The sequence below is a fragment of the Mauremys mutica genome, chromosome 12 (assembly GCF_020497125.1).
Source record: "Mauremys mutica isolate MM-2020 ecotype Southern chromosome 12, ASM2049712v1, whole genome shotgun sequence".
NCBI lineage: Eukaryota > Metazoa > Chordata > Testudines > Geoemydidae > Mauremys > Mauremys mutica.
In genome coordinates this window covers 9715308-9731591 of record NC_059083.1, presented here as the reverse complement: position 1 = coordinate 9731591, position 16284 = coordinate 9715308, and the positions used below count along the sequence as shown (strand labels likewise).

Sequence of the window (16284 nt, the reverse complement as noted above, 5' to 3'; positions counted from 1 at the left end):
AAATCTACAAACTCGGGAGAACAGGGGAGCTACAAAGTGAACTGGTTTGTAACCCTCACCAGAGCAGCCAGGCCTGAATCCCTGGGGTCATTCCGAAGGGAAGCCACTCACCTGATTCCCGTCTGTTTCTGTGATTCCTGACCCCTTCCTAAGCTATCAGATGTCCCAGCAGACGATGGGCCATCTAATCCTCCCCAGTAGTGAAACTGACTGTCATTTTCTGGGACAAATGATGAGCTGGTCTCTGAGCAGAACCTGAGGGGAGAGAGCAGAAAGATCCTCTAAAGAATCCATGGTACCTACAGAGAACCAAGACTGGGAATAGAGTTTGAGCTGAGGTGAGCAACTGGATAATACTTATCTGATCAGTCAGTGCTCAGTGAGAGTCTGTCCATAGGCCCCAGGAACGTTCCTGCAAAGGAAGTAACAGAAAGTTGTTAAGCAAAGCTCAGACTTTAAAGCTAGAAGGGACCATTGCAGGCCACAGAACTTCACCCACCCACTCCTGCGATAGACCCATGTCCTGAGGATCAAGTCAATAATCCATTGGAAGGAGTTCTGCGGTGCTTTTGGATGCAATGAAAGGGCTGTTTTAAGGTGTTGATCATGAGGTAATTTTATCCCCCAAATTACTAATAGTTTGGAGAAGCACAGATTGGTAGGTTGAATCTATTGCTCTATTAATGCTAACTCAGGAAAGCGACCCCTAGCACCGCTCCCTACACACTGTTTTAGTCACACTGTAGGTCTTGCTGGAACCGTAGGCATAACTAAGAGTATGAACCAGAGTAGGCTTTGGCAGAACAACAACACACAAGGTGTCAGCTAACCAGGAAAGCAAGTTCCTGACCTGAGAGGATGGTGCAGAAACACAGAGTTCTCAAGTAACTATGTAAACACCATAGGCATGCGCAGCCCATTTCATTAGGGTGTGCACCCAGGGAGCCCCGCCCCTGCCCTAGTCCCGCCCCCATCCACTCCCACCCACTGACTTCCCCCCCCCCTCAGAACCCTCTGCTCCTTGTCCCCTGACTGCCCCCCTAGACCCCTACCTGTCCCCTGACTGCCCCGACCCTTATCCACATCCCCGCCCCCAGACAGACCCCCGGGACTCCCATGCCCCATCCAACCACTCCCCGGCCCCAGACAGGATCCCCAGAACTCCCGACCCATCCAACCCCCCTGCTCCCTGCCTCCCCCAATCTGTCTCCACACCCCTACCTCCTGACAGCCCCCCCCAGAACTCCTGACTCATGCAACTCCCTCCCCAGCTCCTTCTCCCCTGACCACCCCCTCCAGAGACCCCCTCCCACTAACTGCCCCCCCAGGACCTTCCTTGCTCCCTGTCCTCAGACTGCCCTGACCCCTATCCACCTCCCACCCCCTGAGAGACCCTGGGACACCCATGCCCCATCCAATACCCCCTGCTCCCTAACCACCCGCCCCCTGGGATCCCACCCCCTATCCAACCCACCCTGTCCCCTGACTGTCCCCACCCCTTATCCAACCCCCGTGACCCCGGACCCCTTACCGTGAGATGAGGCTCCTAGCCTCCCCGCGGAGCCAAACACTGCCCCGCGGGAGCACACAGCCCTGGCCCCCAGAGCGCTGTGCACTCGGCTGCATGGGAGGGGGGAGTGTGTCTGACTTCCCGTGGAGCCAAACACTGCCCCGCGGGAGTGTGCAGCCCCGGCCCCCAGAGCACTGCACGCGGCGGCATAGCTCCAGAGGGGGGGAGGGGCCGGCAACTTGCTGCATTCAGCCAGGTGCTCCGGCCCGGGAACGTGGACCCCGCGGCTTGCCACGCCGGGGAGTGGGGCCATTTGCCCACCCCTGCATTAAGGGGTGCCTGGGCACACCCAGCACACCCCATGCGCATGCCTATGGTAAACACATTCCTAAGAGATGGTCCAGGAAGACCCAGACCCCTTGTAAAGATAAAGAGGGGATGGCAGGATAATGAATGAGGATGTTTTGTTGGATGTACAAGGATAAGGATGATAACTAACAATATCTAGAGTTTCAGAGTGGTAGCTTGTTAGTCTGTATCAGCAAAAAGAACAGGAGAACTTGTGGCGCCTTAGAGACTAACAAATGTATTTGGGCATAAGCTTTTGTGGGCTAAAACCCACTTCATTGGATGCCTGCCGAATATCTAGAGTATAATATGCATTTTTTTGTATCAATGTATAAAAGGAGAAGTCATAGGAGGGGCATCTTTGTACCGGCCTAGGGGACAGTGTTATAATATGTTGATTGAGCCGATACCTTGTTGGGGGCATGCCCCAGGGTACCTGTAACATTGAGCCAGGGCACTTTGTCAGCGACAAACCTGCCGAGTACCTTCGCCACCAAACCAAGCCTGTGTCTTTCTTTATAATCGAGGTCTGCCGAATCCTCTCGCCACGGTCTCTGCTAGTGCAGCTAACACCTGAGCTCCAAGAACAGCAGCACTAATACCACACAAGTGGATCTTTGCATACCCTAGGGGACTCCATAATGGCAGACAGTTATTAATATTTTATTAATAAGAATAAAACCTAAGCAGAGCACAAGCAAACAATAAATGGTTACTCCGGTTACTTTTTTGCAGAGAAATCTTAAGTAGGACCGATTAAGTATTTTCTGTCAAAACTTTTTGATAGAAAAATCGGTTTGCGGCTAAACAAAACCAAAGTTCCATTGATGTGTCGCAGAAGCAGGGCCAGGCAAAGTGGTTGCTCCCTTTTTATTCTTGTTTTGATTTGTTTAAACTGTTCTGTTGCTGCTGTTTGGTCGCTGGCATGAGCTGAAATTAACAGGCTGAGCTGAGTGTAAGTATTTTAATGTAGAAAGATTTTTTTAAATTACTTCATAATGTTACTGAAGGTAGAAGACACCTTTATTAGCGACTTGGTTAGATTTAACTAGTAGCAATTACCTTTAATTTTTAAACACCTTTATGGGATGGTAACATTTTTAGCATAGGAATATGCAGCTTAATACAGTAATACAAAGGTAGCAGACTAATTTTTCTGGCCTCTGTCTGCAGAGAGCCTGCAACAATAACTCCGAGATGAGGTGATAACTCTGACACCCGGGATCTCCCCTACCAGCCTCACCCTAGCAGGAGACTGTGAGCAGCGGCAGGAGGAGAGAGCAGGCCCAGACTACTCAGAAAAGTTGATTAAAATAAATAATTTAAGTCAAGGCTTTCCACTCAGTGATTTAAGTCACCTTGATTTACATTTACCCACCCTGTGCACTGAGTACTGATTCTGTGGGAATAAGAGGGGTGGCCACAGGAGGAGAGTTGTTAAGAGATCAGGATATGATCTCTCCCCCCTGGCCCTTTTTATGCACTTAAGTAACCAAATAAATAACAGTAACATTGAGAATTACTGGCTTCAGTCACTGTTGCTCCTGGCCCATTCTGTGATCCTTCCTCTCACTTCTCTCTTTCTTGCCAACTCCAGTGATTAGTCTCTGGGATGAGCTCACCGTCAATAACACAGAGTGCTCTGTTCTCCAGGCAAGCCCCTGCTGCCAGTGTAAGAGGTGGAGCTCTGCAAGGCATCTGCAGCCCTAGCTCCACTCATGGGGCCTGCAGCTGGCTAGCACAGCTCACCAGACATATTGGAGGCTTGCTCTTCCCCCTCATTTCCTCTCCTGATGCTTCTCTTGATGGCACAGTACTAATGTAATGCAGTGAGTGACACCTGGCAGCCTGTATTACTGGTCCCCATCATCCTGCTGCAATGCCGAGAGCCAACACCTAGTGGAGACATTACACAGCACATCCCCCTCCTTCAACCTTAAAATGGTCCAGGTACGCATTGACCTACCGTAAAGATGAAGAGCAGATGGCAGGATAACGAATAAGGATGTTTTGTTGGATGTACAAGGATAAGGATGGTAACTAACAAGATCCTCACACACAACTATTTCAAATTTGATGACAATATATACCACCCACAAAAGCTCATGCTGCAGAACATCTGTTAGTCTATAAGGTGCCACAGGATTCTTTGCTGCTTTTACTATGTCTACACACCACACCTGAGGGCGCTGCAGCTGCAGTGCTGTAAGGTGTGCTGTGTAGTTGCATTTTATCAGCGGGACTGAGCTCTCCCGGTGACAAAACAAAACTGTCCTGAACTAGGGACTGGAGCTTCATAGCCCGGAGCATGGCTCCCAGCGATAAAGCGCTGTCTCTACTGGTGCTTTTCAGCGCTAAAACTTATGTCACTTGGGGGGTGTTTTTTCACATCCCTGAGCAACAAACGTGTTAGCACTGAAATTGCCAGTGTAGACACAGCCTGAGCCACAAAGTGGGACAGTAACTCCCCCACCGCAACATACAAACCAGCAACCACTTCTGTAGAAATCAGATTCTCTGTTTGCTCTCAGGATCCTCGTGGGCACTTTACCCTGCACCTGGGGAAGAGGGAGAAACACACTGCTCCTGCCGGCCTATCTTCCCCACACCCCTCATCCCCAGGGAACTGAATTTCAAAGAGATTGTCCTCTTCAGAGAGCGAAGTCCCCATGAAAAAAAGGGGTTGATCAGGGATGTTTTTGCTAGAAGAGATGCAGGTCTACAGACCCGGCTCTGAGCCAAGAAAAGATTCTTCTCGCGCAGATAACGGGGCGGGAGGGGTCAGAGAGCGCAGCTGTTTACAGGAAAGATGTGCCCAAAACTCAATTTCAGTTACAGAAACTTGCCCCTGGCCAAATCGGCTGCTGAGTGGCTCCTACGGCAGTGGCGGGTCCCCTCCGCAGGACCATGTTTCAGACACGATCGCACTCCCAGCCCTGGGTCTCTGCCCTGCCCCACCAAATCAAATCATGACCGGGGGGTGGGGGTGTGAAAACTGTAGCAATCAGGAAAAACGATCGTGCCGAGCCCTGTCATTCCCCACGCAGCTCATCAGGAACCGGGGGGGGGGCTGTCCCTCGCTCCCACAGGAACACGGGGGGGGGGGGGTCTCTGCCGCAGGGACAGAGGGTGGGGGCTCTGCCATGCTCCTTTTCCAGGTAGCTCGCTGTGGCCCCCCTCCCGCCCAAAAAAGATCCGACCTGCCCCCCACCCTGGTTTGCCTCCGGAAAACAAACCCAGCCAGCCTGGTTACCAGCCCCCCCAATCCACCTGCCCCAGCCTGGTTCCCTCAAACAAATACATTCCTGCCCTGCCCCGCCCCGCCCGGAGAACTGAGCGCCCGGAGCGGGGAGACGCTCAGAGCCCTGGTCCGGTCCGGTCCGGTCCCCTCTCACCCGGCCCGGGCTTGCAGCGCTTCTGTTCACAACCCCAAACGGCGGCTGGAAACAATGAATCAATGCGGAGCCGGGAGCGGGTTATAGTCGAGACTGGAGCCGCCTCCTCTTGGGCTGGAGCCAACTCACCACCCTGCTCCCCGCCCCCGCCGCCTGCTCGGTCCGCAGCTCCCCGGGGATTTCTCCCGCGGCGCCTGGCTTCCCTGCTGCTGTTTTCCCCAAGAACCAGCCACACCCTGGCATGGGTGGCAAGTTTGTAAAAATTTTGGTGGGGCCCAGAACCCGCCCCCCCAACTCCGCCCCCACCTGCCTAAGGCTCTGGGAGGGGGCTCGGCGGGGGAGGTCTGGGGTGCAGATCCTGGGCTGGGGATTAGGGTGCAGGAAGGGTGCTGGGTGCAGGCTCTGGGCTGGGGCAGGGGGTGGGTGTGCAGGAGGAGGTGAAGGGTGCAGGCTTTGGGATGGAGTTTGGGGTTGGGAAGGGGTGTGTGGGAAGGGGGAGGGAGTTTGGGGATAGGAGGGAGTGCAGGGTGAGGACTGTGGGGCTGAGGATGAGGGGTACATGATGCAGGAGGGGGCTCAGGGCTAGGGAAGAGGGTTGGGCTGTGGGGTGAGGGCTGTGGATGAGGGGTTCATGATGCAGGAGGGGGCTCAGGGCTAGGGCAGAGGTTTGGAGTGTGGGGTGAGGGCTGTGGGGCTGGGGATGAGGGGTTCATGATGTGGGGGCGCTCAGGGCTGGGGCTGAAGATTAGGGTGCAGGGGATGAGGGGTTCATGCTGTGGGGGTGCTCAGGGCTGGGGCAGAGGATTAGGGTGCGGGGGGATGAGGGCTCTGGCTGGGGCAGAGGATTAGGGTGTGGGAGGATGAGGGGTTCATGATGTGGGGGTGCTCAGGGCTGGGGCTGAGGATTAGGGTGCAGGGGGATGAGGGTTCTGGCTGGGGCTGAGGATTAGGGTGCAGGGGATGAGGGGTTCATGATGTGGGGGTGCTCAGGGCTGGGGCTGAGGATTAGGGTGCGGGGGGAATGAGGGCTCTGGCTGGGGCTGAGGGTTTGGGGTTGGAGAGGCTCAGGGTAAGGGCAGCCTGCCTTGCCAGTACTGGTGGAGGGCAGGCACTAGGACCCTGCGGCAGCAGACAGCAAATCTGCTGGGAGCCCTCCGGGCAGCAGGCAGGGAGAGGCGCGCTGCGTTCTGTCAGGCAGGGACGCAACACAACGCGGCGGAGGGGGGGGAACACGCGGAGGGGGGGTGGCAGGCGCGGGCTGGGACCTGCTCCAGGCAGGGTCGCAGTGGCGGGGGGAGACCTGCGGTGGCCGGGGCCGATCCAGGCAGGACCGGGGGGGGGGGCAGGAAGAGACCCAGCTCCAACTATTGCTGGAGCAGGGCGCCCAGCCCTGAATATTGCTGGGGCCCGGGCCCCACACAAATATATAACCTGCCACCCATGCACCCTGGGTCTGGGCCCTTCCTCCTCGCTGGCCCGGGGACGGGGATGTGCAGCGGGGAGGGAGTTTCTTACTTAGCAGGTTCCTCACAGGGAGAGTGGGTGGGGTTGGGCTGGGTGGGGTCGCTGCTGGGTGATTTCCAGGCTGGTTTCTCCACCCTGCACCACAGCCTGGATTTTCAGAACGTCCCAGCACCCATTACAGGGGCCAGGGTGTGAAAAGAGCTCAGTTCCCATTGCAAATAGAGTGGAGACGTGCCTCAGCCAAACACCAGTTACTGGGTTCAACAGGGTGCTGGGAGAAGGGAGAAATTCCACCCCCCACACACCCAGAGAGGCAGAGATGTAGCTGGGAGTGTGAGGGTTAAAAGTGAAGGACTCAGCCCTCGAGAGACCCCTGGGCAGGGCCGGCTCCAGACCCCAGCGCGAAGCAGGCGCGTGGGGCAGCATTGTCCTGGCAGGGCGGCATTTGGCTCCGGCGGACCTTCCGCAGTCATGCCTGCAGGAGGTCCACCGGAGCCACAGAACCACGGGACCGTCTGCAGGCACTTCTGCCCCGGCCGCGGGACCGGGGAAGGATGGTGCGAGCGGCGCGGCGCGCTGCCCTGCTTGGGGCAGCGGAATTTCTAGAGCCGCCCCTGCCCCTGGGGCAGGGAATCTAGGGTGCAGATGAGAAAAGCTGAGCTAGGGTGGAAGGATTGAGAGGAGAGACAGGGCTGAAAGGGTCCCCTTTCCATGGGGTTGCTTGGGGGGCTGGCTGGCCCCATCCAAGATCTAAAGCTCTTGTGTTCATCCCCAGAGACAGGGTGTTGCTATAATCCCCCCTCCTGACACCCAGCTTTGCCCCACCGCTGCCCAGATCTCCCCTCAACCCAAAAGAAAAGAGGGGAGCTGCTCCTGGTTGAATCCAATGTAGAGCCTACCTACCTTACACAGATCATAATAGTCTGTGCCATTCTAGCCACTAGACCAGGGGTTGGCAACCTTTGAGAAGTGGTGTGCTAAGTCTTCATTTATTTACGGTAATTTAAGGTTTCACGTGCCGGCGGACCGAACCCCAGATCGGCAGCGGACTGAGCGGCTCAGCCAGCTGCCAGTCTGGGGTTCCGTCCGCCACCCCATGGCAGGCGAAACCTTAAATTACAATAAATTACAGGGGTTCCGACCATCCAGGCAGGCAGCGGCCTCAGCGGGGCCGGTGGCCGGGACCCCGGCTGGCAGCAGAGTGCCACTAAAAATCAGCATGCGTGCTGCTTCGCTCCTTTCTTGCCAACTCCAGTGATTAGTCTCTGGGATGAGCTCACGGTTAATAACATAGAGTGCTCTGTTCTCCTGGCAGGCCCCTGCTGCCAGTGTAAGAGGTGGAGCTCTGCAAGGCATCTGCAGCCGTAGCTTCACTAATGGGGCCTGCATAATGGCACAGTACTAATGTAATGCAGTGAGTGACATCTGGCAGCCTGTATTACTGGTCCCCATCATCTTGCTGCAATGCCGAGAGTGTCCATTAGGTGTCAGCATTACACAGCACAATCCCCTCCTCAATCAAGACCAGAACTGTGTTTTGTGCGACTCCCAGCAGTTCCAAGGACTTTGCAAACATTAACGGATTAGCAATTCTTTGCTTTTATACAGAACCGATTATCCAAGGATCGCAAGGTGCTTTGGGTGAGCGTGTTTACACCCATTTCATAGAAGACGAATTTAAGGCAGAGGCACAAACCAACACCCTGCCATGTTCACATAGTCAGTAGCAGCGCTAGGAACAGAACCCAGGCATCCTGACTCACTCCTCTATTTTAACCATTAGACAACTTTCTCCCAGGGCTGGGTTTAAAATGGGTGCTCTGACCACTAGACTTCACTCCCCCGCATCTGGGTAAAGAACTCAGGCGTCCTGAAGACCAGCCTTCTTTTAGGCTATGGCTACACAGTGCACCTTACCGCACTGCAGCCACAGTGCCGTGTAGCTGTACTTTATCACTAGGAGCGAGCTCTCCCGGCGATCAAACAAAACCACCCTGAACGATAAAGCACTGTCAATACTGGCGCTTTTCAGCGCTAAAACTTTTGTCAGTTGAGCGGGGGGCGGGGGGCGGGGGGGGGGTGTTCACACCCATGAGTGACAAAAGTGTTAGCACTGAAATTGCCAGTATAGACACCGCTTTATCGTTCCCCACTGCAACATACAAACCAGCAACCACTTCAGTAGAAATCAAAATCTCTGTTTGCTCTCAGGATCCTGGTGGGCACTTTACCCTGCACCTGGGGAAGAGAGAGAGAGAAACACACTGCTCCTGCCGGCTTATCTTCCCCACACCCCTCATCCCAAGGGAAACTGAATTTCAAAGTGAGTGTCCTCTTCAGAAAGCGAAATCCCTATTAAAAAAAGGCATTGAGCAGGATGTTTTTGCCACTAGTAAGGCTGTGTCTACACCGCCACTTTCAGCACTAAAACTTTTGTACTTCAGGGGTGAAAGCTATTGGGGTGGGGGTTATCGCCAGGAGAGCTCTCCCCTGGCGATACAGCGTGTCTACACTGTCCACGTCACAGCGCTGCCGCGGCCGCATTGTAACGTGGGTAGTGTAGACATAGCCTAAGAAACATGACAAAGGAAGAGACGCAGGTCTACAGACCTGTCTCTGCTCCAAAAAAAATATTCTTCTGGTAAAGATAATGGGGAGGGGGTGTCAGAAAGCACAGCTATTTAAAGGAAAGATGTGTCCAAAACTCAATTTTAGTTACAGACAGAAAGACAAGCGCACAACAGGGCCCTAAGCTCAGCCAGGTCCCAGACACCACTACTATGCAGATAATTATGGATCTAAATCCCCTAGACTGCTGTAAGGTCTCACCTGTGTTGCCAAGTCTCTCCATGTTATAAGTCTTATGATATTTGGTCTTTCCAAAAGCCCAGCTCCCAGGGCCAAGCAGTTACAGGGGAATCTCAGCTTCCATTTAAAACAAAGCTACATTTCCAGGCCTTGGGGATGCAGAGAAAAGCTCGAAAAGATGTGACCTGATTCCACCCTAAAGGCTCAACAACCAAGGCCTGTCTCTCTTACCCCCCTCCCACTCCAGGGCCATGTCTCTTCCTCCTCCCCTCCTGCTCCCCTTCGGGGGTCGCATCTCTTCCCCCCCCAAGAGTCCAGGTGTCCCACCCCCAATATAAGGGCCACTCACCCAACTCTGGGCAGCGAGGAAGCACACAGCAGCAGCAGGCGGCGGCGCAGCTCTGCGGAGCTTTTTATACAGCCCTGAACAGTCGCCTGCGCCCCGTGATTGGCTGACAGCCCCGAGCCTTGAACCGCAGGTGACAATACCAGCCATGGGTTTCCCCTTCCCAGCACTTGGCGGGGATGCGGGGGCTGCACGCAGAGCACGCAGCAGTGTAATAACAGGAAACAATTTGGGGAGTAGCTGCAGGTTGGGTAACCGCATGTTTCTGGGAACCGAGTCAGCTGTTCAGAACCTCAAATTGATCTGGTTCTACTGGGGGCCTGCACCCGCCCTGCTCGCTCTGATTGGCCTGGGGCTGCTCTGGCTGGTGCTTGTGCGGCGCTCAGTCATAGCACCCCACTTTGCAAGGCCTGGCCACACACACACACACACACACACACACACACACCCCGCCCATTACAATAGGACCTCAGAGTTGCGAACACCTCAGGAATGGACAAAGCATTATGGATGTTCTTTCAAAAGTCTACACCTGAACAGTGACTTAATACAACTTTGAAACTTTACTGTGCAGAAAATATTCTTCTGGTGAAGATAATGGGGAGGGGGTGTCAGAAAGCACAGCTATTTAAAGGAAAGATGTGTCCAAAACTGTCAATCAATTCTTTGCTTTTATACAGAACCAATTATCCGCGGATCACAAGGTGCTTTGGGTGAGCATGTTTACACCCATTTCACATAGGATGAAATTAAGGCAGAGGCACAAACCAACACCCTGCCATGTTCACATAGTCAGTAGCAGCGCTAGGAACAGAACCCAGGCATCCTGACTCACTCCTCTATTTTAACCATTTTAACCATTCTACTGTGCAGAAGCAAAATGCTGTTTTCTAGTAGTGTGCGTTCAGCACAGCACTGTACTGCTCTGTATTTGCCTGGGTTTTGTTGTTGTTTTTTTCTCTGCTGCTGAGGTGTGTGGTTAACTGCTCAGTGTGTAACTCTGGTGTTGGTAACTCTGAGGTTCTACCACACTCTGTCTCGGTTCAACCCTTGCAGCTTGGTGGATGGATGCCCTTATTTCAGTTTAAATCTCCCTTGAATGTTTTAGCTTGTGCCAGTAAAGGGTACAGGCCGCCGCTTGTGGGATTAGCTACACCAGCACAAGCCTAAATCTAGGGCTGCCAATTTTAATTGGCCGTATTCTGGGAGCTTTATCACATGACATAATCCTTCATTAAAGATTAATCTTCAATTCCTGAAGACTCTACGCCAATCCTGGACGGCTGACAACCCTACTAAGCACCTTTTATACTGGCGTAACCATGTCCAGACTAAGGGGTTGTACGGCTTTAACTACCCCAGGGAGCTAAACCCTTCCGTTTCTGTGTGCAGATAAATCCAAAGGAAGTGGTGGTGGTGGGAGAGGAAGCAGGAGGAGGCTGCAGGTGGGAAATGCCCCAGAATCTGGTTTGGGGGCAGGAACAGATGAATGGAGCAGCTTTGCAGCAGGATCTCTGCCCCTCCTCCCCATGCACCATGGAGGAGGTTTCTAGTGGTAGAAAGTGATGCAGGGGCCTGCAGCCAGCGATTCCCCTGCTCACGCACTGGCTGCAAATGAGAATCAGCTCTAGAAATAGAAACTGCATCATCAGGAACAAACGGGGCCTTTAGCTTCACTTGGGTCCCACTGACACTTCCATTGGCGTCAGCGTTACGCGCCTGTGGTTGAAAGGCAGCTGTCGGAACCAGGGCAGGCCAAGCCCTATGGGTCAAATGTGGGTCACAGAGGCCTGAATCTCTCTGTCCAATTCCCGTTTCCCCCTCCCTGGGTGGCTCCAGGGCTGGTCACTTTCTCCAACTGCCTCTTCCAAATCTCCCCCTCAGGCCCTGTCACAGATCCACAGGGTCTGGGCTACGCCCCAGCTTTTGAACAGTCTCTTGCAGGAGCCCGGTCAGTGGGCCAGGCCCCCAGGGGGTCTCACTCTCCCTTCAGGGTAGGCGCCTTCACTGGGAGTTCAGGGGATCTGGGTAGGCATGGAGGCTCCTGCCTTGGGGGATTCAGGGGGATCTGGGCAGGGGGAGGCGCCTCCACCAGGGGGTCAGGGCAGGACCCAGGTATGGGGGGGTCCCTCCATTAGTGGTGTTCAGGGGGGATCCTGGCATCCGACACACTCTGCTTTGGGGGGCCTCCCCTACTTCATCCCCTTGCCCCAGCATGGAGCCCCAAGTGAATGGCTCTGCGCTGGGCTGGGCACGGCCGGGCGCCCCAGAGGCGGGGCAGGGTTCGCTCTCTGCAGGGAGAGGGGAGCTGTGGTGGTCAGTGCTCACACTGGCCCAGATCCTCAGAGGCTCCCATTTTGGAAGTGAGGCACCTAAGTACCTTTGGGTCTCTTGGCCTTGGTGCTTGCAAGAGTCAGGCTTGATTCTGGGTCTGAGGCCTGGCCGTGCGGAGCCACCAGAGCTGCCAGCGCCCTGCCCAGACTCTGTCTGGGAAGCTCAGCCCTTAAAGGCGTAGTCCTCAGTGCCACAGGAGGAACAGGGCCTGATCTCTTCTCCACAGCTCTGCTCCACAGATCTGCACCAGCGACTCTGAGCCGCAGTGACTGCTATGAGGCTCCTTTTCCCCAGCTCTGGGTACCACACAAATGTGTTGCCTGTCTCACACCACAGTGAAATATTTTCCATCCACCCACGACAGGAAGCCAAAGCATCTCTCTACTAACGCTGCTGAGAGCGGGTCCTTCCTGTGCAGGAAAAAAAAAAACCAAAACAAAACAAAACCCACCCTTCAAAGCAAGAGCAGAGCATCCACCTAGCGGGCTGCCCTGGGCCCCGGGTTCACTAGACCAGTTCCACTTACAGCCCAACTTTCCCGTGTAGACAAGGGCTGAGCCCCAGTAGGACTGAACACAGCACTGACGCAGCGCCCCCTAGTGGTGGAAGGAGGAAGAGCACGTGTATGAGCCCAGCATGATGCTACCCCTGTGTGGGAGCAGAGGGGAACTGTTGGACTTGACTGGCTCCGTGCTCTGGGGCAGCCTGGACTGGGATGTTTTCTGGCATCGCAGGGATGCCCTTTAGGCTTCCTGGAGGAGTTAATGGAGGAGCCCGGGAGACCGGACACAGGGACAGGAGTGTGTTTTTCCCCCCTCCACCTTGCTAATATAGCCCCACGCTGCTGGAAGTTCTCTAGCATCCACACACTAAAGGCTGCCTCGTGTCCTGCTGGGAAGGGAGTGGAGGGAACGTCTGGGCATCGAGCTCCCCCTCTTCATACCCTGCATCTGCCACTCATTGCATTCCTGCCCCACCCGCTCTGGAGGGGTGATGGGCCGGCTGCCTCGTCCTCACACTTCATAGCGACAGCTTCTGCCTCGGCCGGCGATGGCCCCTTGTGCATCGCCCCCCCCCGCCCCAGCACCTGAATTATGGCTCCTGTTTGGTGCTGTGATGATGCCAGTGCCCCTGCAACGCTGGGGGTAGGGACTTGTCCCAGACTCGCTCTGTGAGTTAGAGGAGAGATAACGGCTCTGGTGAGGCAGAAGGAGGGTGGGAAATGGAGGAGGCAGAGATCAGAGAGAACCTAGAAATTACCTGACTGGATCAGACCCATGGGCCCATCTAGCCCGGTATCCTGCCGCTTACAGTGGCGAGTGCCAGCTCCTGCAGAGGAAACCCCCTAGTGGACAGCTATGGAATAGCCTGTCCCCGGGAGAGTTTCTTCTCAACCCGTCAGCCAGAGGCTGGCCTGAGCCTGAAGCAGGGGATTGGAGGAACAATTAAGCTCCTTCAGGGCAAGTGACTTACAGAAGGTGGGTACATGGGAGAGGAGGAGGAACGGGGAAAGGCGGGAGAGGAGGCTGAGAAAAGGATTGCAGATAGATGAGACTGAGGAAGGCTGGTCTTGTGATTAATGAACTGGGCTGGGATACAGGTGATCTGGAGTCAATTCTCAGCTCTGCCACAGACACCCTGTGTGGCCTTAGGCAAGACACTTCATCTCTCTGGGCCTCAGTTTCTCTACTTGTGGAATAGGGCCAGTTTGCCTGGTTAGACTGTGAGCTCTGCAGGGCAGGGACTGTCTCACCGGGGTGTGTCTGCACTGGAGCTGGAAGGTGTAATTTCTGGCTGGAGCAGCCATACCCACGCTAGCTGCGATTGAACTGCCAGGCTAAAATAGAGTGTAGCTGTGGCAGCAGGACTAAAAACCTAAGTACCTACCTCAGGTCTTGGTTGGGATTGTACTTGGGAGGCAGCTAATCCCTCCTATCACCCTGCGGCTAGCATTGGTATATCTCCTCAAGCTGGAAATTACATCTTCCAGCTCCAGCGTGGATGTACCCACTGTGTGTCTGTGCAGCACCCGGCACAATGGAGCCCTGATCTCAGCTGGGGCAGGGACTGTCTCTCGCTGCATGTCTGTGCAGCACCCAGCACAATGGGGCCCTGATCTCAGCTGGGACAGGGACTGTCTCTCACTGTGTCTGTGCAGCGCCCTGCACAACGGGGCTCTGATCTCAGCTGGGGCAGGGACTGTCTCTCGCTGTGTCTGTGCAGCACCTGGCACAATGGAGCCCTGATCTCAGCTGGGGCAGGGACTGTCTCTCACTGTGTTGCTGAGCTCTGTGACTTTATCCTCACGCACAATTATTTCAAATTTGGTGACAATATTTACCTCCAGACCAGTGGCACCACCATGGGCACCCACATGGCCCCACAATACATCAACATTTTTATGGCTGACCTGGAACAACACTTCCTTAGCTCTCGTCCACTCACGCCCCTCTCGACACCATCAGCTCAGGATTAAACAAAGACTGTGAATGGCTAGCCAGCTACAAAAGCAGTTTCTCCTCCCTTGGTGTTCACACCTCAAGTGCTAGCAGAGGGCCTCATCCTCCCTGACTGAACTAACCTCGGTATCTCCAGACTGATTCTTGCCTGCATATTTATACCTGCCTCTGGAAATTTCCATTACATGCGTCTGACGAAGTGGGTATTCACCCATGAAAGAAGGCCAGGGAAGCCAGAAGCACAGACAGTCTCTCTCTGCCTTCAGAGAGAGAAGGGCCTGGCTGCAGGGAGCTTGAGACTGGATACCTGAGGGAAGCAGGGCTGGGGAGAGGCTGAGGAGCTGGGGGAGCTCCAGCCTGGAAAGCCCCAGGCTGCGGCCTAACGAAGGGCTAACAGGTACTGGGGGTTGCAGAGGGCAGCCCAGGGGTAGGCCAAGGCAGCAGGTCCATACCCTCCTTGCCAGTGATGAGTGGCTGATACTGCAGCCTGCCCCAGGGTGTGGGGCTAGACAATGACTGGCAGTAGCCATACACTGAGGCAAGGTGGGGATAGAGGGTGGGGGTTCCCCAAGGAGGGGAGACCCTAAGAGAAAGGGGTTACTGCCAGGGGGCAGCACCCCCATGTAAAAGGGCACCGGGTCCAGGGAGGGACAAGGGGCCTGAGGACAGGCGGAACACCAGCCTGCAGAGGGCGCTCCGTGCTGGAACAGAGCTAATTCCCAGAGTCACCAGCAGGAGGCGCCGCAGGGGTGAGTCCAACCCGTCTACAGCTACCATCCCTTTCACTTCTCAAATGCCAAATTATAGTGTATATGTAATTTCAGTGCCACAGGGAGATTCATGTCAGGGGAGGGTAGTAGCTTCACTTAAAATTAGCCACTGGGGGGAAGGATCACATGAGAAGAGCAATATCCTTCCCAACCCTACCAAGGGAGACGCCCCTCCCCTGCATTCCCTGAGGCTTCAGAGGGGTTAATTCAGTGGTTCTCAAACTTTTGTCCTGGTGACCCTTTCACATAGCAAACCTCTGATGTGACCCCCCCCCCTTTATAAATTGAAAACACTTTTTAATATATTTAACAGTATTATAAATGCTGGAGGCAAAGCGGGGTTTGAGGTGGAGGCTGACAGCTCACGACTCCCAGTAATAACCTCGTGACCCCCCTGAGGGATCCTGACCTCCCGTTTGAGAACCCGTGGATTAATTTTAATTTTAGCACCCTGTGTCCATTCACATGCATGTGCTATTTTGAGCATTTCAGTTTTGACAACATAGGCTCATCCCAGATTCTGGAAAAGCTCAAATGCTCAGTTTGTGGAGTATGTACATAAGCTATAGTAAAGAAAAACCCACAGTAACCATCTCCAGTTTGTGAGGGACCACATGGAGCCAGTCTCTAGGAAACAGATAAATGCATGACGATTAAGTCCATTAATGGCTATTAGCCAGGATGGGTAAGGTGTCCCTAGCCTCTGTTTCTCAGAGAGTGGAGATGGATGGCAGGAGCAAGATCTCTTGATCATTACCTGATAGGTTCACTCCCTCTGGGGCACTTGGCATTGGCCATTGTCAGTAGACAGGATACTGGGTAGGATGGCCTTTGGTTTGACCCAGTATGG

At 54.5% G+C, this 16284-nt stretch overlaps 1 protein-coding gene across 1 annotated transcript in view; it reads right to left on the bottom strand.

The window, feature by feature from the left end:
* LOC123345648 (protein S100-A16-like) overlaps positions 1-16284 on the bottom strand; it is a 643389-nt gene that overhangs the window by 537490 nt on the left and 89615 nt on the right. The gene's annotated exons all lie outside the window — the stretch shown is intronic.